At 41.5% G+C, this 25,150-nt stretch overlaps 1 protein-coding gene across 2 annotated transcripts in view; it reads right to left on the bottom strand.

Annotated features, from left to right (window-relative positions):
- LOC125766413 (connectin-like) overlaps positions 1-25,150 on the bottom strand; it is a 76,554-nt gene that overhangs the window by 27,798 nt on the left and 23,606 nt on the right. The window lies entirely within an intron of this gene.

Genomic DNA, 25,150 nt, shown 5'->3' with positions numbered 1-25,150 from the left:
TTCATATTTGTTCAGAAAAAAAAATCTGCGGCCCAATAGTAAATCAACTTACGAAAAGCGTTGTTACGTGTAGCAGTAAAGCGCTTTCATTGTTAATTTTCCATACACTTTAAATATGAATAAAATTGATCATCGTTCCCCGACTTAACACATGCAAACTTTGAACATTCAACAATACTCCGGAGAATTCAAATAAATTGTTACATAATTTTGAGCTGTCCTCTGTTCGACTTTGTCGCTCTTCGGTTTCCTATCATCATCGTAGCTTACATTCCACCCTATCTAGGCCAATCGTACCCTGAACTTGAACTGAAACCGATTAGCAATCCAATGGACAGGCGCGGAATGGGAAAACAGGACCAGGAGCAAAAGGGAATAACATCCACTCCACACAAGTCTAATAAAATTGTACGAGTCGTTCGGTCAACTGTAAACATCTCATTTCGTTCCGAAAACGAACCAACTCCCTGCCATGACTGCTTACCGGCAGTGTCCCTTCATCGGTACACAAACACAACCGTACAAAGAATTCGAACAACGATCGAAATCATCCCGCCCCCGGTGGGAGTTTTCCACTGGCCAAATGTACCTTCCGGGTGCTGAAGAGAATGAACCGTTCCAGAAGGATTTGTCACGAAGGCGAGAGGATTTGTTGTCCCTTTTTTGCCATCTCTTTTAACCGTTTTGATAGCGTCTCAATGGTGGGATGAGCTGGGAAGAAAGTATACTGTCCGATAAGCTTTCTACCGAAAAGTGGAGAAACGTTTCCCACACGCTGAGGAACGGAAGAAAGATTTTGTGTTCATCGAAAATGAAATTTTCAAAACCCAATCCCCATCCCTGGCAACTGGTTCGCCTTCCTGCGAACTATTTGTCCACGAAAGCTTCTCGTTTTATCGTAATATTTTCCTTCTTTTATTATGTGTTTTTAGAGAGAGAGGCGAGGGTGTATCTATATGTATTTTTTCAATGCCAAAGCCAGACAAGTTTCGGGTTTTGTTTTGTGCTTCTATCGAGATAAACGATCAGCTAGCAAATGTGATACGTTTGTGGGACAAAATAAAAGTAGCATCCGATTGTTTACCGTACTATTTCGTACCAGGTTCGAAACAGTTCGATTCGAAACGTGAAACAAAGAAGAAATTAATGCCCTGCAACACAAACACTCACAGCTGATCACGGGCCGAAAGATTCCGTTTTCGGCGCGTCCGCTTGGCCGAACGAACCGTTGGCCAACGTGGCAAAGGCTTTCGAGACAGTAGCCGAGAATTCGATCAGCGTTTTGGGGCCACTTTTTTTACGGGACATTTCTAACCTCACGGGAAAAATCAACCTTCTCTTCTTCGTAAATGGTAATCCCCGGTAAATGGGGTACGGCACGGAGGTAGGAAAGAAAATAATCATCTTCGCAAAAAATAGCCACCAGAGTGTTTGCGAAAAGCAGCGAAAGCTCAGCTACCGATGGTACCGGGAAGGCAATACAACCGTGCCGTGATCGGAAGGTGATCGGAAGTTAGCAAACCAACGGCACCGGGCGGCACCGGTATTGCCAGGAAAGTTTCGGTAAAGAATCTCAATCAACGAAGCACTCGTCCCGGGCGTTGTTAGCCCGAATATGAACCTCGGGGCCGGAATGGGTTTGATGAAAAATGTTTTTGCTGTACCGAAAACGTGGCAAGATGTTGTTGCTCTGTTGTTTCTTCCTTCCTTTGCGGGTACTTTCATACTGGGAGATACCTTTATTTGCATTTTTACCATCGTGCTGTACCACTTTTCTCCGGTTTCCCGAAGGCTGTACTAAAAGTATGTTTAGCATGTTGTTTTAGTCGCTTTTTTTGACGTTCTTTTTTCCTTTCAGTTGAAAATTTGTTTACCTATCAGTATTAGCGAAAATTGTACGTTCTACTAACATATACTTTGGTACGGTGGGTTATGTTTTTGTTTCATGTTCTACTTCGGATACAAATCGCTTCACCTCAGACTGCCAAAGAAGGGATGTTGGGATTTTTGTTGTGGTACTTGCGAACTGACCAGATATAAGTTTAAGATTAAAGAGACATCGATTTTTTCTTCTAAAATCTAAATTGAAGAAATCAAAAATAGATTGCTTTATGTCTCTATAACCTAAAAATAAACCTTTGTGATTAGACATTAGACAGTGTTTAAGTTTATGGGTATACCAAAAAATATTATTTGAAGTAAAGTCAAAAATAGATCTTCAACAATCAAATACAATATAATCGAAATGATGTGCTGCAGAATAAAAAGCAGTATTATGGTTAAGATATAAGGTGAACTCTTCTGTAACATTAATGTTGAAGCGGACAAAAGGTGTAATTTACGAAAGAAACATTTGTTTTCATGAACAAACAGCTTAAATTCTTCGCTAACATCAACAAACGAACCTAAACCTTTTAGCGTTTACCACCGCTTTGATCCTGGTCACGGCATCATTAAATCGTATCTTACTGAAGGCATTCTTTGTTCAGCGCCATATCACAAATCCCATCAATCCGATCAGTTTTCCTTTTTAATTCAGCATGTTTTACCATTAGGAAACACAGTAGCATTCATTTAAATCGTCTACTCTCGGTCCCAATAGCCTTGACAGCCATATCACGACTCTCATGTACGCATGCGTGCGATGCTACCAATCTAACCAAAAGCTCACACCAGCTTCCATCAACGTAAAAAGACGTCAGAATGTTTTTGGGAGGTTTTTGTGGCGCTCTGTAACAACATCGAACATGAACTTCGTTTGAAGTGATTTATTTGTTTCGACGTTCATTTCTTGTGACTTGTTTTATTGAATAGACTTAAGAGGAGCAAAACGAAAGGAGACAGCAAAAAAAAAGACAAATACACACAGAAGCAACACAATCACAACCATGCTTTTCCTCATCTGGATCGATTGATCGGTACCACATGCTGGCCGGGAACGGAGCAGTTTAAATTCGAAGTCAACTCACCGCACTAGCCGAAGGATTCTGACAAAATAACAAGCAAAACCCGAAGCGACCGACGCAAACCCCGAAAATTTTCCGCATCCCAATTTCCAAGAACCAAGAACCAAACAAAAAGCATGCAACGGAACGATGCCTTCCGTCGGTGCCGGCGTGCGGTGAAGGTGACGAGCCGGGCTGCCAGGGAAAAGGAAAGTCTTTTAGTGTACCATCTTCCGGCTTTGGCAATAGATTGTGCCCGGTCGAGGCAGTGATTTCTCATTTCGATTACATTTCCGTTTGCCTTCATGCTCGGGATGTTTTTCCATTTGACTTAGCGCACGGGGTTTGGGGTTGGATGGGTTGACGCGGGGTGGGTGGCTTGGTGGCTGGTAAAGTGCTACGAGCTACTCCATCAGCACAGGTATCAAGAATGCCAGCGTGCGGGATGCTGACTGTAGCAAGCGGATACCAGCAAAGAAAGACAAAACATCGTGCCAACACAACAAGCATACTTACTGTCGCCATTTTCTCCCGTCCGGAGACACATTTTCTTCCAATCGGGAGATCGGGTGAGTTGTTCGTGCAACAACACGGCAACAAACGAAACCACGGGGCCGCCCTGTCCTGGTGGGGGGGTGCATTGGGCGGTGGAATGATTGTTTTATTCAAATTGCTACGTGATTTATCTGCGATGTCGAAAATTGGAAAACCACAAACTGTCGAGCTAGATGAGGAACGGTAACCAGCAGTAACAGCGTCAGCAGCGGCCGGAAAGTTCATTGTCATGTAACCGGAAAAGGTTTTCCACATTGTCATGCTTCTGAACCGATGCCAAAGCCCTGCTACACTGCTGTGCATTGAAATTGAGAAATGCATTTAATTAGATAAGGTCAGAAGAACCTTGCCAGTCGGTACGAAAAGGCGATTGTCCGTTAATGTTTTTGTTACGGATGTAAATAGCTGCAAACCATTGGCAGGATTACTGGCCGATAGTTTCGTTTGCTGTAAATAAAAGCAAACCAACTCATCTAATTTGTTGATCCTTCTGTTAACATGTGATTGTTGAGAAATAATCTGCTGCGATCCTTATGCTCACACTCCGATAAATCGTACCGACGAGGTGTAAGCGTTATATCACGTTTATGACACAATGCATTAGCAAGCTAATGATGGGTTTAATCAAATCAGCACCACACCCGGTACACTGAAGCAAGCGCACGGAATCCAATTACGCGCTTCAAACGGAATCTAATGACAGATGTTTTTGTTGTGTTGCCGGCGTGCCTTTGGTGGTTGTTTGATTTTTATTTATTTTTTTATGTTTCCTCACATTCACATTCACCGGATGCGAACGGTTTATCCGACCACCACTGGTGGTACGGGTTGCAGCAAACTGGATCCTATCGATATTGTGATGTGATACGCGATACGTGCGTGCAGATGTGAGAGCATAATATTATTGCCGTGCGTGGAAAGCAACACCTGTGCCGCAGGAAAACAACACGGTGGAAATTAATTGTTATTCTATTTGACACGAATTTTGCCACGATCGTTTGCACGCTTCAAACGTGTCGAGGGAAAGATTTTGCGTTGGATAGTGAACGCATTTGGCAAGAAGAGTGGGTTAAATTTTTATGCTTTTTTAAACATTTTTATAACTACAATGATAGATAACTTTAATATATTCTAGTGGAAGCACTGTGTATCGAACATAAATAAAAAATCGAATTCAACACGAGAAAACGCCTAAAGTTAGGCAAAACTATTGACAACCAAGTGTTTTAAATCCTTTAAACGGTGTTGGTGAGTAACGTGAAGTAAAGGAACAAAGAATTAAAAGGCTGTAAAGTAAAGGAACATAGAATTTAGATGCTTTTTTCTTGTAACATTGGGTTTCTTATAACGTGGTGTCAACACTAACATTTATTCGTAAAGATTCCTATTTTATCGCTGGCGTGCTAACCACTAAAGCCACAAACGAGCAAAATAACTATTCCAAGACTAAATTAAATTTTACTAAATTCAACTTCATCTCTCCCATAGTCGACACACAGCTAAACGTAATCTTACCACCAAACACATCTAGCCCCTAGCACCGGAAGTGCTCGCGACGTTAGACACGCAATCAAAACAAAACAATTAGTAGATGCGTGAAACATTTCATACACCGAGCTGTCATGCACTTCCTCCCGGGAAGGGGGAAAAATGAAAACACCACGTAGCCACGTTAACCACCCATCCGGTGGGTATTTACGAGCGCATTTTAACACTTTAACACGCTCATTATGCACGCGCGGTTGGGTTTTGTTTGTCGCGACCACGAAACCGCACGAGATCAGCTTGTCCGATTGGTTTAAGGGTACGTACAACCTAGCTACAACCAAACAATATTACACCTCTGATTGCGAAATATGAAAACCTCAGATATTGCTGTGAGGAAACGCGTAAATGCAAAATTATTCGTATGTCAACAAAACATGCCCCATTCGACTCCTGTGTGATGTGGCCGTAAGGCATTTGGTTTAAAATGCCGCTGTGTGAAAGCAGAAGAAAAACACATACAAAAACAGATTGTTTGCAAAGCAGTTGAACTGTTTCATAATGCCATTGATGTGCCTGTTAGTTTTCATCCGAAAGCTGCTCCTTTTTTGTGTTTGCATTTATTTCGAATGGGTTTTATGCAATCCGTTTCAACCAATTTTTTTGTTCCTTTTTTATAATTTTTATTGGTTATTGTGGCAAATATCTACTATAGCAAAAAAAGTTGTTGCGCTAACCCTCGATTCATCCATTTGAAATAATGTTTTGCGATTTCTTTATCTTTGTGCTTTTTTTGTGCTGTCTGCATTCGATGTTTCCATTTTATATTAATTGGTTTTAATAACGCGAGCTGTTTGTTTCGCTTTGCAAACCGATTACTTTTTCCAGCACCGTTTTTTTTTTGCTTATCGATTTTAAATTAGTAATTGAGCATAAAGCGTAATATCCGTGTGCAGAATGAAAATAAGGATAAAAGCAGTTCACCACCACAGAGTATGGTAGGGATTTAGTTATGTTATCCATATCGACGAACAGTCTGGTGTCTGTGGTAGCGGTGATGATCTTTACAAGTGAGGACCGGGTATTAAATCCCATCAGGACTATACTCCTGTACGCAGAACTAAGTCACGTTCGAGTGGAAAATCTCCAGGACTCAAAGACATTGGACCCGTCAGGTGTATGCTGTAGAATATGAACAATAAAGTGATTGTTGTGCACAAGACTAGATTTGGATCGGACGGATCATGTCAGCAGAATGACACCAGACCACTTATTATAAATATGAAAAAATCAATCAATGTTTTGTTTTGTTTGCTTTGTGTTTTGTGCTGCAATGATACATTATTTCATGTAAGGAAATGTCCAATTTTGAATAACTTTAACGTTTAATAACTTGTTTGTCGATTTCTCCACCATATGTAAGCGGCAAATGTATTATTCATTCCCAATATATTCAGTATAACAAAACCTAATTACCAAACGTGCCATTGGATATCAACAGGATGATGAAACTTTTTTCAATTGTTGAATGCGCACTCATGTCGACCAACATTGCACCAGCTCGTATCTCTGTAAAATTACTCTTAAACCGGAAGCATTACATGGTATCGACAAAAAAAGAGGACACGCAGACTGACAGGCCGTTCACAATAACATAGCAAATGGAAACACACACAAAAAAACAGAAATGGCACACACTCGCGAATCCAATGGACAACTTTAAAGCGTCAAACGAGAGTTGTTGAAAAAGTCATCTCGTTAAAAGTTACTGTCGATGTAATTTCCTCCCAATCCATCGCGAACTGGGGCGGCTTTCGTTTCACGGTTTCAATTCCTATCGCCAGACTGGCCAACTCCCGCCTCGGTATCGGCTGTTCGGCCTCCTAATGATGGTCGTTATGATTACATTTCGGTGGTAAGCAACCCACAAGTTGGCCCGTGAACGCGTCAACAGACCCTGCGGCCACAGTTGGCACCTTTGTCGTTCGGTGGTCGGGATGCCACCAACCTCCCTTGGTGCACCGTCCGGGATCATTATCGTCATCTTTAAGGTTTTGTCGTCATCGTCATTTCAGTGGGGGGAACATTTCTCCCCACCATGACAGTCAGGGGAGATATTTCGCCCAAACTCTGGAGAATGACAAACAAATGATTCAACTTTGGTGGTGGAATAAAAGAAAAGTTTGTCGGCCCTGCGGTACCAGTGGGGTGGCACGGTAGAGGAAATTTGTTGTGGAATGATGTGAAATCACATCACAATCACCAGCTGAAGATGATGCAGCATACTTTTGCCGAACTATAACCATCGCAGTTATAGATTGTTTGGAGTGAAAAATGACAGTATTACGTCACATTGTAACAGCATCGGGAAGTTTAATTTAAATAATTGCCATTGTGACAATCGGTTTTAAATTATGTTCAATGAATTGTAGTTTGTTTGAAGGAAATGTTTTAAAAAAGTAGAAAAAAATTATTTATTGAAAAGCTTCTATGAATTGACATTGATTTAACCAGCAAAAATAGATGTCTGTGACGTAAATAGATATCATGTGACGAGGCCAGTTCAGTTGTATGAAATTAATTATGAAAATAGTTTTAAAAAAATTTGCTAGTTATGCTTTGGAATGTTTGATTGATTGATTGATATGTAACGGTATTAACCTCTACAATACGTTAAACCGATTTGTTCAGCGAATGATCAAGTTTATTCATTGAAATAACACATGTAATTAAAACATGAAAGGTAGCCATCGTTACTAAAATCAATAAAATATTTTATTTCAATAAAATATAATAAAAAATTCGTAAAATTAAAACGTTTACACGCGATGTCAGATCATACATTCAGAGCAAAATTCCATACAATTTTAATGTGCTAATGCTTGATGAAAAATGAGTAATCTGTACATGTTTCTATTAGCCACATCAAAAAGCATCTTTGCACATGATCAGTTAACATAGTTTTTGTCATCTATCCACTTCTAAACACGTAAGGTACGATGTATCTTTGGCCGTCACTTGAGTACATTATCAAGGGAACATGGATGCTTTGCATAATGGAGCAGGCCATTTTTCACCCACCACATTCTCGCGGGAATAGCACTTTGATTAGCTCTAAAACCGGTGCACATTAAAAGTAAACTAATTTCCCAAACCATCAACGCCTTCCCACCACCGAATGCAAATAGTTGTGCGATAGCGTGAGCGTTAGTGATCCCAGGAGTGTTTAGCAAACGGTGAAGAGGTTTTAAATTTTTCATGAACCAAAAAACCACGTACCACGGCGTGCACGTTCGATCGACATTCGTTCGGAAAGTTTACGTTAAATTTTGGGACCCGTCGAGATATCCGGCTGCTTCTAATCTCACAAACCGGAAGGCAAAGCTAAACCACATCGCACATCATTTGATGGGTTTTGGATTGGAATGGCTGGTTGGAAAGTTGATCCTGTTCGGCAGGATGAAAGCTGAGGTGGTGCTGCCTCTACCATTCTGGCAGCAACCGGAAATTGAAGCTTCGAAACTTAATTATGGATCGTTTGAATTCGATCGGAGTGAACACGCAACTGACAGCTCGATGTGTTCCGTTTTGGTTGCTGCTGAATAAATTGAGTGCTTTATTCCAACCAACAAACACACAATCGTCTGTATAGACAAAAAGAATAGGAGTTTATGACTAGTAATAAATATTACTAATCAGACAATTTTTTTTCTATGAAAATTTCATTTTTCATTGAAGGCGAATGATTAAGTACACGCCACAGTGATTGGTGCTTAAGTGCTTACATGACAAAAATGAGCGAAGCAATTTTACATGGTGTGGCATGTAAAAACCTAAAGATGAATTCCAAGAGAAAAGTGATGTCGATCGTTCCTTTTTGGAGTTGCGACAGGGCTTAAACAAATTTTCCTGGAAGGATCATTAAAAGTGAGACACATTGCATACATTTAGGCGTATCATACAAACAGCACCAAGCAAGAATTAGGTATAAGCATAGTTCTAGATTCTATAGAAAGTTTTAATTTTGTTTGTCACTCAAATGAACAAGAAATTTGTATCTATATCGTGAAAACAACAATCATTAAGCATCGGAAATAACCAATTTTCGTATCTGAAACAATCTCCACATACTTGCCTAACTACTAATGACAGCATACATTACACAGACAATTAAAGTCTCATTGAATTTCACGCAAACCAAACTTCCTGGTCGTATTACCCAGCAATGAAAGAACTGAAAGAAGAACTGAACTCTGCCACAAATAGAAAACCTCCGTGCACGTAAAGCTAATATCGTTGTTTGAACATTAATTGAATTATGAGAGGAATAGCAGGTAAGATTAAATACTCGCGGCTGCATGTGTGATACAATCCCCGTTTTGAGTGAAAGTTTACCAAAGAAAACTTGCCACCAGCGCCCGTAAAGATGTGAAACGCCCATAGAAGACGAACCGAGTACAGTTACCGGGCGATGCCTTTACATGGTAATTAACTTCACCGGTGCAGATGTTGGGTAACAACGTATCGTCGTGTAGCACTTTGCACTGGTTGGCGTTGTTTTCGTTTTCGTCACCTTCGCTAACCCACCCCGTTAAAAGCTTCGTCGCTATGCTAAAGTGAATGAAATTAAATTACGCTCCCTTCCTACACGATGGATACGGGTGGTGGGTTTTTGGTAGGGAGATAAATTGCAAGACCTCCGAACATGGGCCTGGCGTTCGAGCTAATGCCAGCAGGTGCGCAAGTGTAAAAGCTCGCTCTCGTTTACAGCGCGCGCTACCTGTTTAGGTTTACCCTCGAATGTAGTTATCAAATTACGATACCATCAACAGACATTGCTTAATTATTTAAACCACGACATAAACATCAACTTTGGCTTGTTTCACACCCGTTGTTTGATGGACGCGATTCGCATCTTCCGGAGTCACCGGAAGGATCGCGTGAAACTGTCGACAATGATGTCTCCGTCAACGACACCGAAAGCTCTACCTGGCGTCGTACGTAATGCCAGCCCGTAGTTTCAAATGACATGAAAAAGTTTTCCGTTTTCTTTATTTTGTAACCCTCCCAGAGGGGGATCGCACTGGCTTTTCCATGCTTTTACCATTCGGTTGGAGACGTTCTTTGCCGGTTCTATATCATTCACTTCAAACGGTTCCGTTTTTTTTGTTGTCGATGTTTCCGTCCAACCGGAATAGCGATAGGATAGCGAGGAAGAAACGTTTGCGAAGTGAAAAGAAACGTGCAACTAAAACCGGAAAATTAGTTAACTAACGTCATTCCTCCTGTGTCGGTGGAATTTACCACCGTGGGAAAGTGTACGGTCACGGTAAAATCATTGCAATGGACGAATGGCTACAGGAAAGAAAGAGATACCATCACAAGACACCATACCATACAGACGGACGACAAAATGACGAAGATTAAAAGCGAAAGGCTTAGCCTTCTGAGCGGGCTGTATATTTTAAGACCGTCCGATAACTAGCATAAGATATGAAGGTACCTTGGTACCGCACCTTGACGACGGGTTTCGGCAACAAGGACGAGTTCTGTGGAAGTTTGGCAAATGTCGTACGAATAAGTAAACATCCGCAAAACAACGTTCATCCCCGACCCGGAAGCCATCCTGCCACCGCAAATCTGCTGAGCAGTCGGTACGAAAGTTCTTTTTCAAGTTCCTCCCTCTGTGCCGCGCCCGTGCCTTAGATCCCATCCAGCGCGACGACGCTGAAGGCGTCGGTAAACCAAAGGACCAAGGGTGGTGAGATTTCTCTGCCGGCATTTCATTAAGACGCTCTGTTTCGACCAGTTTGTGCCTTCTGATTTGGGGGCAGATCTCGGCGGCAGGGATCTTTGTAGCAGTAGTAGCAGCAGCAGCAGATGATGATGATGATGTCCTTTCGGGTGCGCTGTATCAAGGATGCTGGTGCTATCGTCACCTGGATATCATCCTGGGTACCGGCTCAAGCTTTGACGAAGCGCTTAATGACACGAACATTCAACCTACTCGTTCCATGGCTGGCGTGCAAAGATTATGGGAGCCGAAAATCCCATGGACGATGAGAAATCTGATCCCTGGGTGTCGTTATACAGGTGAAGGTTTGGAATGGTGCCCTTAGAATGGGAATTTTTCCGGTATTTCCGACTCAACCTTGACTTGATGGAATGCTGGAATGAAGAAGTTTTTTACACTTGCCACCGTAGGTACATTTGAACATAAAGCTGTTTACGATGGTAAGAAATGGGCTTTGCAAGATATCATTACTCGTCATGATATGCTTTGCCTTCAGCACCAGCATTCAGCATCCAGTATCATATGGTTGGGTGAGGAGACTTCAAAAAATGCAAACACATCTTATGAAAATAGTATCCTTTAAAGTTTAAACTGTTGGACCATGATTATTGAATGAGCTTTTTTCTGGATCTTTAAGGGGAAGAGATGTTTTGAAATCAAGAGAATTAAAAATATATAACAGAAGTTGTAATTATATTTGACTTTAGTTTTCATAGATCAGACAGATAACTTGAAGACTATAAACTACCAACAATTTCGGAACATTCATTTTCCTACAGTAGCCGTACGACAAGGATTACTAGAATACAGTTAGATACTACAAAGTTGTTGGAGGTAATGAGCTAGAATCCGTCCAGCTGATGGGATGTAAAATATTCGATTTATCCAAGCTAATAGTTATATCGCAAATATACAATCATTCTATCAGTCATTGGAGGAATTGCATTTTCCAGATTCTTTTTCTGAAAGGTTTGAGGCTTTTAGTTTAACTGAGTTAGTTTTGGCTGCTGGACTGGACAATTGCATCGAAGTAATTTAATTCCGTTTGTGCTGAGTACCAATAAAACGAGAGATTGATTCTAGATTCCTTCGAGAGTGGTTCACTCACTGGATATTTAAGTGGAAAAGGTAGAGTCATAGAATCCTAATTTAAAAACAATGTAAAGAGAAATTCATCACTGGAGTATTTATAATTTTCATACACTCAATATTAGATATTATTAACTGAAAACTTTGTATAGGAATTTTTATAGCATTTTTCAGGTGTTAGGAGCCGTCAGCGTTCCAGAGCTTAGCAATGGGCTTACATTACGGATGAAAAATATGTACATTTTGTATTGCAGATTGCATTGATTACGGAAAGAAATGTGTTTTAAAATTCTTGAAGTATCAGCTTACGGTGTTGCCATATATTTTTCTACAATGACGTATAAAGGTTTTATATATTGCGTGTTATATGTTGCGTGTATATGTTAAGGCTTTATATATACATAAATGCAATAGTGAACAAACAATTCATGGCAAACGGTTACTTTTCGTTTATGCTTCAGCTCATCATTTACTCGGCGCTAACTATTAGCAATCATAATCGTACAAAACGAACTTTTGCTTATTTCTTGAATAAGCTCTAATGCAACAAAGCACTTATGAAGCTACCAAGCAGCGCACCCCGTTTTCTTATTCGCACTCACGGTACAAAACGAAATGAAATTAGCCCGGTGCGTCTGTTCGGTACAGTCCAGCGCGCTAAAGTTCTTCACTTCAAAAGCATCACCAACACTGCACCGGATGAGCTAAAAGCATTATTAATTCGTTTCCATTTACGGCTAAATAAAGTGCAATGAAGATAATTTCCTTGTTAATTTTTTCCACCATTCCACCGGATGGGTTCTTAAGACCGGCGCTTGAAGGGGCAAAGTTTTTCGCCTTCATTTGTGTGTGGGTGTGTGTGTGTGATGTGATGATGAGCAGCAATGCGGTTGAAAGGAAAATGGCCGGTGTGAATAACTCCATACCATCGCCGAAGCCAATCAAGGATGCCACGTTCCAGTGAAGCATGAAGCAAAAGATAAAGCGAAACCAAAGACTGAAACCATGAACGGGTGCAATTCTTTCCCTTTCATTGCGCACTTTTGTTATTGGTAATGGAGAAATATATTTACAAGTGTTTTGTTTTGCCTCCGACTTCTTGGCGAAAACTTTAAAGAACCTCTTCGTTCAACTGCAACAAATGAGGCAAAGTTTTAGTCATTTCAATAAAATGAAGCACAGCACAAAAAAGTACCCCTGAACCATGTAAGCGTTCCCACCAAGGAAAAAAGGGCTGCCCGGAACAGTGTGCTTGTTTCTTGTGTTTTGGGATGAAAATTTCGGCACAGAACAAATTTCCTCCCGTTTGTGTTTTGCTTTTCTTACAATTTCCTCCTTCGGTGTGGTTATTTTTTTTTGTTCTTCGCTTTATTTCGTAATACCATTGCATCAGTTTTGAGCAATGGGCAAAAGAAGGAGAAACTTTTCCCTCCCGTTTGGCAGGTGAAGTCTATTTGGTTAAAGAAATAACAAATTGTAAGTCGATGGGAAGCAACTTTTCGCCCGATGGAGGTTCGTTGCGGGCAGCATGGGGTTCCGGTGTAGTAGTTTTCATATTTTGCTGTTGCTCGTCGTTGTTAGCGGAGCACTGCGTTGGGTTCGAGGCACAGTTAAATTACGCTACAGAACTGCGACTTTGCCTGGGTGACTACAAAAATGCCAAGTTTTCGCCGCACCGTTCAAGTTTCCGTTTTAACTGCATGCGCTCGTTTAAGGGGAAAAAGTTTTCTTAAGCCTCATTTTACCGTACCGTTCGCATGTTGGCAGAGGCAAAACGAATTGGGGGAGGGGACCATGGACATGACCGGTTTTTGGGTGAAGTTTGCACAAAAACCCTTTCCTGCTTGTTTCCGGTGTATTTCAACCCACTTCAAAATAACCGACCGGTGGTTTTAGAAACAGTGGCAGATGTGATTCCGCTCCGTTTTGTATGAGATGGATTCATTGTCTTTCGCGCTCCGGTTTCGGGGTGGAAAGTCAGCTTTAAAAGGTTGATTTAAACCTTTAATTAAGTCCGCACGCGTGATAACATATTGTAATTTTTATTTTCATCTTACTTGCTGGAGGCATGCTTTTTGTTGAATGATATACAGTCGTTTAGTTTTGAAGTTAATTAAAATTTAAATTTAAATTTGTAAAGCTAATTGCATAAATTCAGGAGCTTCTTTCAGCTTTCAAATACGCTCAGCGATATATTGAAGGTAGGAAAATACCAAAGAAGGTCGAAAAGTGGGACTCAGAAAAGTTCAAAAAGAGTTTCACTTAGTGTGTATTTCTGACAATGCATTCGACCACTTGAAAAGTAAAACCAAAAAAAAAAGGTTTCCAATTTCATGATCTTAACATGGATTTATTTCCTTAAAAACACAACAGCACACAAGCGTTTACAGTGGTTTCGGTCGTTTCAACCCAATCATCATTCACTTCCAGCATGCTCAAAATGTAAATCAAACACTCATGCCCCTTACACTGCCCTACATCGGCCAGACTACTTCTGCCAACTTACATTTCATTCCATACATTGCTTTCTACCTTTACCTACACATTTACCGTTGTGGGTTCAGCGATGCGGAAGATACATTTAATAATTTTTCCGAACACATATCACTGGCCCTGGAAAGAATCATATGCGTTGGAGATGGCATTTGTGAGGAGGAAACGAGGAGGTAGCATTTTTCCACCCATTTGAACTAGAGTTCGCATTCGCCCCCTTTGCAACCACCCTTTGAACTGGTTGACCCCGTTCATCAGTGCCACCGGGCCGACAAGGGTGAAAGCAAAAGTTCAACCATTGCAGCACATACAGGGACCGGATTCTCATCGTGCGCGTATGGTGATGATGCTTGGCTCGAGCCCTGAACATTCAACCGATTGCCCACCACTTCTGAACATGACGTTTCGGGATACAGCCAACGGACTTACATGTGCTTTTTGCGAATCAGAGAAGAAAAAAACGTTCTGCTTTTCCTAAAAGTTGCGCCGAAAGTTTGGTACAACACAGGGTAAAAGAGTTCAATCACACACAAGCAAACCCCACCCCAGCAAGTTGGCAAATGAATTTGATGGGTTTCTTTTGATGGGCCACTTGGATTTAAACACGGGTACACGGGTGTGTACCCCGAACTGACGATGGCCATTTGTTCGCCGCCCGTGTACGAGGAAACGGTTTCCCAGTGCTGGTCGCTGTCAGTGATTGATTGAACCTCTCGTACGTTGTGTTCGGTTGGTTGAACCCCAAACTTCCATCAGCAGGGTAGAAAGCGAAATAGAAGTGAGAAATAAAAACACTAGCCGCCGAAATAGAGCAGCGTGAAACGGGCATTGATTGACCTGAATGTTTGAATCTGTCGTACGATTCTTACGCATACCAGTCACAAGGATTGGTGAGGTGAGGTCAAATAAACTCTCTCAACAATTTGTACAGAAAGCCGCAGGACGTTTGTTTTATTTTCGGGGAAAATTCTATGCGAAAATCCCATCACGAGTATGTGCAGCGAACACATTCATCGGTATCAGGTATGAATCATTTTCCTCTAATGGTCCGAATTTCCCGGTTTCACGATCCTGGCGATACGGCATTCAACGAAGTGCCTCCATCAGGCACATTTGTGGTAATTACAAAGGATGTCCAATCGGACCGTTCGTTCTTTCGGGTCGGGTATTAATGAAATTAAATTTCACTCACAACAGAACGGCTTTGGGAAGTCAGCGGTAGAAGTAGGTTAACTTGTTTGCAGGCCGAAAACACATAGTCTACACACAGCCAATGTATCTTATCTGGAGAAAAGTTTGTTTCGTGGTTTGGCTGTTTTCATTCCATTTCCCGGAAATATTGCCATCAAGACTCACATCAGACTGCGGTGCATTCTTTTCACTTTGAAGTGAAATTGAAATTACACCTGTAGTGTGCCAGTTGCTCCATACACAACCACACGAAGGTGAATTATCTTCACCTTTTCCTCTTCATTGGTGGCACACCAAATCGCCAATGTCCGCTTTTGGGAAAGTTTTGTACCGATTCGATGTTGCACTTCTTCACCTTTCAACGGTGGCAACAGCCGGTGAGGCCGGTGTACAAATTCTACCCAACCACACATTCAGCAATGTTCAACGCAAAAACCACAACCCCTGGACGAACCGGACTGGATCGAGCCCGGAAGGAAATGGACCACCGATTTGTCCCGCTTACTTCGCACACAGTCATGGAAGCGGAAGAAGTTTACTGCATCGAGCACATACAGAAAACACCGGCGGTTTGTGTTTCTATTCCGCTACATTAAACCCGGATAGATATGTGTATGTGCAAGATTAAAATGGCTGTGTGCTTTCTGCTTCCTGGCATTGGTATACTGCACCACGGGAGCCCTTTTACGGCAAAGGGCGGGTGGGCGTGAAGAAACGTAACCGCAGGCGATTGAAATGGATTGGGAGCGCTTGGTGGGTTTTGCTGTTTTTTTTTTTAAATGTTTTCAACTCCACTCCGAAGAAGGAAAGCTCACAAACACCAAACCATCCGATGACAAACCAACCGTACAAAAACCGACCACCCCAAAAACCGAAAAGGGAGTGAAAGGGTAAAAACCACCCCCGTACCACACCGTTCGTACTCAATTCACACGTACACGCATAGGTGTGGTACCGGGATTGGCAAGAATTTGCAGCGCAATGGCAGGAAGTGTAAAAAACTTTTTCAATTAAAACTCTGATCGAAAATCGGTGCAGAAAGGCAAAACGGAGGTGATGCGAGTGGTTCGGACCGGTTCGCAGCGTCACGTCTTGGTGACAAATCTTTCACTAAGTGATGAGGTATAAAACATACTTTTAAACGCAAAGGAAAGGGAAAATTAATATGTGGAAAAAAGTGGAACAAAATCAAAAGTACCGAGAGGGCGAGGGAGTCATAAAAGTTGTAACACTTCAATCTGCGTGGAATTGTTTGGCACACTGTGCTTGGAAATAGGCAATCTGGCAAGAACGTACAATGCTGTGTTTTTTCTAGAAATTTTCATGTTGTGAGGTAGGAAAAAAGACGCTTCATCTCTCATTGGTGAGGGAGGCTGGATACAGCGGGAGTAGGGACAAGATTAAAATATGCCTCTGATTGCCTAATGAGACATTCATACAGTTGAAGCAGATGGTGCGCATCGTCAGTGTGGTGCGAAACTGCATTCGTTCACCGAATGGCACAGGCACACAAGCACCCGATCTCGGTACGATAGACAGATGGCTACGGATAAGTGAAGTGGGCTCACATAACTTATGAATACATGACTAATGACACTGCCGGCTGGCTGAATGGTGGCGGTAGATCATGCTCTTGGTCCTTTCGGTCTTGCGATTCTATGCGCCGGTGTGGAAGGGAGCATTTTATTAAGCGATAGATAAATATGATTTAGCACGTTGATGGAGAAGGCAAAAAAGCTGTGTAGCTGGTTTAAAAAACAGATTTAATCTTGGCTTGTTTCAGATTTATTACGCTTCAAATGTTGACACGTTTTTTTTGTTTGGTTAATTGAACGCCTTACATAAAGGTGTGATAAAATTTGTAGCAATAAAAACAAAATAAAGAAAGTGAGTTGATGTCTAGGAACTGCAGGACTTTTGCTTCTGCGGCGAGGACAGAATTCTAAATATGCAACAGATTATGATAGCTAATCACTTAAGTTTGATTTGCTGCTTATAATATTCTGCTTATAATACTTGTATATTTTCTGCATTGTACATTTAAATGCCTTCAGGAACTTTAGGTCGAATTAATGAAGAATTTGGAAGAGTTCAAATGAGAATTAAGTTCGGCCATTGCGGGCCCAATCGTCAATTGTAAAGTGAATATTTAAATGAAAAGAGAATTGAAAGGAAATAGAATGCAAACTGATCCATTGTGTTTTTTGTTTATTGTGATGAAATTATTTCATTATCATTTGCTAATTGCAAAACAAATGATAACTTTTTCTTAATGAAGCAAGTACAAGGAAAAACTATATCCAATCTACTGTTTTGATTACTTCCCGCAACAATCCATTCCTTCATTGGCACGTTCAAAATCATAATCACATTTCCGTTTACATCACGACGCATCATCAGCGACACTAACTTCCAGATAATTAACTCCATTTTCTCTTGCTCGTCGGCAAGCGTAATGCAACTCATGATTCGTGCTCCGGACCCATCCCGTGGATGTGCTGTAATCTTTTCCAATCGCTAGTACATCGTTTCCGGCCATAGCGTTGGCACATTAACACAATCCTTGGATGCGCGAGTGTGATCACAATCTAATTCCCTTCCTAATGAAGTTTTCCACCGTCGGTAAAACTTTGCAACACGCTACGCAACGTGTGTATTGTTGCCGAGTTTAAGTGTCCGAAAGAGGGTTGGGTGAAAGAAAAAAACGAAGCAGACGCTATGTTAACAGTCGTGTGCGCGATTGTATTGCCAAGCCTTCTTGTCATGCTGCTGTAGGTTGGTTTTGGTGTAGCTTAAAGCCGTCTCAGAAAAATAGGGGCTACGGTTTAAGATCTTAAGCTTCGACCAAACATTGCGGTTCTGCTCGGCACGCCGGACCGCACAAGTTACGACCGAAGTCCGATTGCGTCCGAAAGATTGGTGCCCCGTTACGAGATGGGAACCGGTTCACCCCGAATGGAAAATCTAATTTCTCCATCTCCGTACCACGTCAACGGGTGTGTCTGTGATTGTGTAGCTGTTTGGCTGTTTTCATCGCTTCCGTTTCATTCCAGGCTCAAGTTTTTGGTGGCTTTTATTTTTGATTACAACCGAACGGAACACGCTGGTGCCTTGGATTTTCCCCCATAATCCAACCCCAGGATTAAGCCATTCGCCGGTCAGCCGATCGTCTGACCACGAACGAGCGCATTAGAGGAAAGCAGAAGAAATTAAAATAAAAATACCAAACAAGGATACCATCCTCAAACCCTGAAATGTGGATGTGTGTCCAGCCAGCCGTAAGCGGGCCCGTAATAAACAATGCCCACCCGGAGGATAATGCTCTCGAGCAAAAAGAAGAAGGGAAGAAATAAAACAAAAAAGAAGATCAACGCCACATCTGACTACCCATCCGAAACAGCCCATCGGCGGAAGAGATGACCCGCAAAAGCTAGGCCAGGAAATGAAATCAACGCCGAAACCATCCCTTCCAGACCAAGACCACCAGGACAAAGATGTATCGGCGGTGCAAAGCTGCCGAAGAAAATCCGATTAATTCCCGGGGCCAAAGCTGAGCAGGGCCAGACACAGGAGAAAAAAAACATATAAAAACATACAAACAGCAAAACAAAACCTCATCGAATCAGTTGGCCTCGGGGGGATTGTATGAGGTTGGGGAGATTGTGCAAAACAACAATATCCACCAAAAAGCCACCATGGTATGTGTGAAGAGAACAGGGAAGGTTTTTAGTCTTATTTTTATTCTTTATTCGCATTTTCTGGATGTTTTTTTTTCGTTAGCCTACGCTTTTGTTCATGTATATTGATGCTTATATGGGGTTGATGCACAGTGGGAAATAAATGATCGTAAATTTGCACTTTTAAATGCTTCATTTAGAGAAAATTAAACGGATAACGGCAAACCGTGCAAAATGGCCGTTCTAATGTTTACCAATATCAGTTTGGACAGTTAGTGAAAAGAATGTAACAATTTTATCTCTAATTAATAAGCTTAAGTTTTTTTTTTGTAATTGAACAGACATTTATATAGCTGGGAAAATATTTTGTTATCTAAAAAGGAAGTAAAATAACTTTTTTATTAATTTCCACCTTTAATCGTCAAATTTGAAGCAAAATGTATTTTAAAAAGAATATGTTTTCTATACAAGAAATAATATTTCTCATTCATCCCCATAGTTCATGTATGTGTCGATGTCCACGTTCATTTACTCGTGTATCGCTATCTCCCACAGACATGGAGATTCACTCACAAACAGCTTTTTTCATTCGCTCTTTCGCTTTCTCACGCATCCTCCCTAGGGTAGGTTATCTCTGGCCGGATTTTTCGCCCATCGTATAATCACATAACAGCGAATAAAGCGTCGTAATTTATCCAATAGGATTAACATAATTTCTTCTCCCACAGATCGTTTCCCTTTCAGCATTTCTCGTCACCCTCCGGACCCTGCCACCCGACCCGTGGCACAATCTGGCACCCACTCCGATCAGACACCATGTCCGATGAGCACGAGAAAGTTTCACCCTCATCGGTGAGCAAAAGTTTGCCTTTGCTGTTCGCGCTGATCAGCGTACCAGACAACGGTACACTCATCGACCCTTACGACATTACGACCGAACCGTGCTAACCATACAGCCAAACTGACCACACAGGTGGAAATGAAACCATTTCGCCAGCGAACCCTATACTGCCTGCTCTTTCGCACCCGCATCCATTTCACGAGCTTTGGCTTACAGAATCGCGACTAATGGAGACGCCCGGTGCCTGGTGACGATAATCATATGGCACCGGGTTGGATCCATTGCGGGGTGGAAAAAGTTTCACCAAGCGCACGCATAAAGAACTACTTATAACCAATAAATTATGACCTCTCGTGATCCTCTCGAAGCACGTACCGTTCGCGGGGTAATGGTGTAATGAAAATGGAATTAGTGCACCAAACAGCAAACAAAGCAATGAATTTGGTGAAACCCTTTATGGTTGGAGCATGTTTTTGCGAGGAGAAGCTTTTACAGTGAGGGTGAGCGAGGTGTAACAGAACAGGATTGCAATAAAATAAACGACGAGCAGTAGGACAGCGAACAAGTCAATATTCTACCGACAGCATCGTACAGCGTATTGTTGTTTGTGGGAAAGGGAGAAAAATACGCTCGAATAAAAGCATCTTTGCTTTCGGATAAAAACTAAAGCCTACAGTTAATTAGGGACTACACAAAAGGATAGCACGGTGCGGGGCAAACATAGAGCAAGAAGTTTATGTTTTGTGTTTGTAAGGGTAAATTGGTATTTGAATTAGTGTTGACTTCTTTACGATTATTAGTCGTGGTATTGAGGGTAGCGTGTAATCCTGATACCGAAAAGCATAATATCATTTCTTGTACGCTGGATGTAGTCGAAGGATGAAATATAAGCCCAGGAACTTGCAAATCCTCCGGTATTCTTTCGATATTTATAAGAGTCATAGATTGCAATGAGAGACGGTCTACGTTTAGTTATTCTTTAGCTGTCAGAAAAATATTATTAACTTGAAAAGTTACCGAAATATTAGAACATTGAATACAGCTGCCAAGCTACAAGGTCTTTGAGAAAAATTTAAATTGTTTTTTCCCTTTACTCGATATTTTTTCTTTAAATAGAGTTACACACTAATATTAATTTAAAATTGTGGTCCTTTGTTCATTCTTACACAATTTATTAGAAAGAATTGCTTAGTGGTTCACTTTTAACTCGTGGAAGAGTATAACTATGTATATTTTGAGAGCTTCCTAATGCTCCCTTTATACAGTAAAAACAATCAGGCATGAATTACAGTTGTAATTTTTCAATTAAACTTAATATTTACAAAGCAGATTTTCTCTTCCCTTGCAAAACTGTCAAATTTTTGCCGCAAACACCCAGTGAAAGTCGTTAATTAAAAATATTTTTCAAATTTGTTAATGGGACATTACCATTACTTCTCAGCCAGTAATGAAGCGGTTTGTAAGAAACCATCGACATTCATATGCTTAAAACTCTAAGCTCACGCTATCATGTATTACCTCATATAAAGTTCAAGTATACTCAACACCCACTGTGGAACACATCATCAACTTCAACCGTCATTATCTTCACCTGAGATGTGGAGTTGAGTAGCGTTGGAAAACTTTTCCCTCAAGGTGCATTTCAATGCAAATGCAGCTGCACAACTCCGGTCGCTTGCTTTTGATGCAAACACACAAAACTCAACTTCCTGACGTGCATCACAACCGGTCGGGGTTGTACTAAAATGCTAATAAAGACATCCGTCTGGATGTTGCACGCTGGATTCTCAAGCGCTATATACAAAAACCTTCATAATTACTTCAATTTATGCTCCCGGTTGTTGTGGTACGTAACTTTTGTAAGCTCGCCTAGCGCATCGGCGCTGACACTGAGCGTACCGCACAAAAGACTCTTTCCCGACTATGTTTTTTGTTTTGCTACTCGTTTCGCTTTGTCTAACGCTAGCTAATTAAGAATTTCTTCTGCAAAGTCGCAATGTTGAAACAACTTTTTTCGTCACCGTACACTTGACGGTTGTTTTGTTGTTGTGTTGCGTTTTGTTGCACAGCAAGAAGGGCGGTTTGTGGCAAATTGGAAATCATAAATTTTCCCCCTTTTGCAAGACTAGAACAAACCTTTTGCAAGCTTCCGCCCAAGTAAAAATGTATTCCATGCACGTTCTTTCTCTGTTTCCGACCGAAAACAATCTTATCAAAACTTCCAGCAGCGAAGGTCAAAAAGGGTGCTCTATCTGGTGGACACATTTCCGGACGCCATCTTGTAATGTGGGTATGTTATTACGTTTGTTCGGCTGCAGGATATTCGCTACAAAATTATTCACCATCTCGAAAACAGAACGCACTTTTCGACACGCTGATATAAATCTACATCATGCTGATTTGTTTAACACAGCTCAGCCTCGGTCAGGCGCGAAAGCTGATAGAAAAATCCACCAATCATTGTCAAAAGTTAGTTCGGCGAAAGTTTTGCCCTCGAAGGGTAACCCGATTTTTCTCACCTCTCCCATTATCGGACGGAAGTCGCGCTGGGTTGCAGCAAATATGAGGGGAAAAAATGGGCCCTCACTCTTGTTCATTCTTCATTTTTTCATCCCACAAAAACCAGTGGCCTACCATCCTACAACCCAATTTGCGAGGTCATGATTTTACCGCAATGAAACTTGTCAAAATATTGTTTTCTCCACGTGCCAAACCACCGTAACGCCATTTGCCTTTCCAGCATCTCTCCCGCTACGTGGCACTCAATTAGCGAAACGTGGTGTTTGAGAAAGAAGGAAAAAGTCCATCATTGAACCGGGCAGTTGCCGACACGCAAACGAAAGCGAAAAAAATACAACACCAACCCCTTGACTCGGGGATGCGTTTGTTTTGTGCGTTTGTGCAAATGGCACGCGCAACGCGAAGGGTGGCTTTTTCTCGCAATGTACCGCTCGTGTCGTACTCCCGCTGGTAGGTTCTAATGGTGATAATTGAAAAAGTTTTGACCATCTTCTCGTCCACTTTCCGCCCTGGTAAAACAAAACCAAAATACCGAAGCTGATTCATCCCCTCGCCCCCATTTGGTCCCATAGGACATCTTGTTTTGGAATGCGGGAGTTTTCTTTTCGCTTTTTTTTTCTTTGCTCGCCATTTTATTGAATAGGGTTTCTGCTGCGGCTGTGGAATGAAACCATTTGACAAGCGGATCGCGTGCGCTACCAGCATGGGAAATTAATGAGCATAACAGCATGTCCAATCCATTCGACGTAACGTATCGTTGGGGAGGGTGTTTAGCTGATGTTCGATTTGTGTCACACTGTGTGATTGACATGTTAACGGGCGTGCATGGAGGATTTTGTTTGGTCTGGAATGTACCGAAGCGGGAAGCTTGCTACAGGTGACGCATTTCAAATAAATGGTTCGCAATGGATTAGTTGGAAATGGTGGAATGTTAGGAATGTTAAACCTAGGAAGAAAGGCATTATTAAACAACGTGATATGAAAACAAAAAGTAAGGGTGTAACAAAATGAAAAGCTGCGAAGTGGAACCAGCAAAATGGGAGCAAATTTTCAATTGTGTTTAAGCTGATGTTGAATTTGACTTGGAACTTGTAAAGGCCATCCACATGGACAAAGGACGCTTGGCAGGCTCAAACTGAGACGTCCGTCTCAGCGTCTGATGCGTCCGTCAGAAAAGCCGGAAGAATAGTTTATACAGCAAAGCTTTTAGTGAAACTAATAATTCGATTGAATACCAAATATGAATTTAAATCCTTCTTAGAATGATGTACTAAGTAGTTCAGTACTCATATGTTGTTCCATTTTACACATATTTTCTACCATTTTCATTGTCTAAATTTTGGCGAAATAAATGCTTAAATTCTTTACAGCTTTAAGCAACAATTCGTTGGAAAAGCAGTGCCTGTGTAGCAAATAAAACTTCAGCCCATTTGTTTACTCCCATTGCCACTTTTAAATGGTCGAAAACACTTCGCTGTTCGAATAACAACACACTGTACAAACAAGTAACGCTGAAAAGTAAAATTGCACTACATCAATCCACTGCTATGACACGCCGCCAGTCATTCGGACGGTTTGCATTGGAAAAATATTTTCACAGACCGGGATTTTCCGACTCTCCGGTACCCGTATGTAAAGTCAGCAATCCTTAATTGGCTTGTGGCAATAGCCTTTCCGAATCATCTCACTCGCTCCGATGGATTGGATGCCCAACACAGGATAAACGAATGATTGAGTGAGACGAAATTATATTTGTTTTTTTGTTGTACCGTTTTTTCGTATGAAGAAAACGAGGAAAATAAAACTGGAAAATGGTTCTTTTTTGTTTTGTATTATGTGTTTTGTTGTTTTATCGGTGGTAAAGTGGACAAAACATGCGCCATTTGGCACCAGATAAATCACTTCGCTGTGGGCTTCTTCATCAATTCCCACTGGAAACAGGCATATACACGCATACGCACGCAGACAGTAGTAAAAACGCAAAGTGGTATAAAAGAAAATTTTCGGTTTGTATATGGCACTGCCAGCAGGCGTGGAAAACAAACCCGACCCAAACAAACAAAAACAATGCACAGTAGCGAAATGGGTCAGAAAGGGTGGAGGGAAAAGAGAGAGAGAAATGGAGGGCGAAAGAATGGGATACTTTTTTTAGCCCGTTACTTGCATGCTTGGTGCGTTACAGTTTCCAAGCAGCCACATATCGGTATGATCAATTCGATCGAATAGGCTTTTCCCGGGCGCAGAGTTTTGAGGTGGAAACTTTTACCCCGTTTCCTTATCTGTTACTGGTGTGGTTGACCGTTTGGGGTGGAAAAAAGTCGACTCCTGTGTTCCTTTTTGTCGGAGTGATTTATAGCTTTTTATGCTGCGGGAAGCGAAAAAAATCAGACTCTCCCTATGGGAGGGAAAACACCGAGTTCCATCTATTTTGCTCTGGAACGCTTTACGCTTTACAAATAGAAAGGCAGGAAAGGAACTACTTTCTTATAGCACGAACCAGAGTCCTTCATATTTGCATATTCAAAGTACGTGCCGGTGAAACTGTAAGACAGACGACAAG

Source organism: Anopheles funestus, chromosome 2RL, assembly GCF_943734845.2.
Source record: "Anopheles funestus chromosome 2RL, idAnoFuneDA-416_04, whole genome shotgun sequence".
Classification (NCBI taxonomy): domain Eukaryota; kingdom Metazoa; phylum Arthropoda; class Insecta; order Diptera; family Culicidae; genus Anopheles; species Anopheles funestus.
Note: the sequence above shows the minus strand (reverse complement) of the source record. Positions and strands in the feature narration are given on the sequence as shown.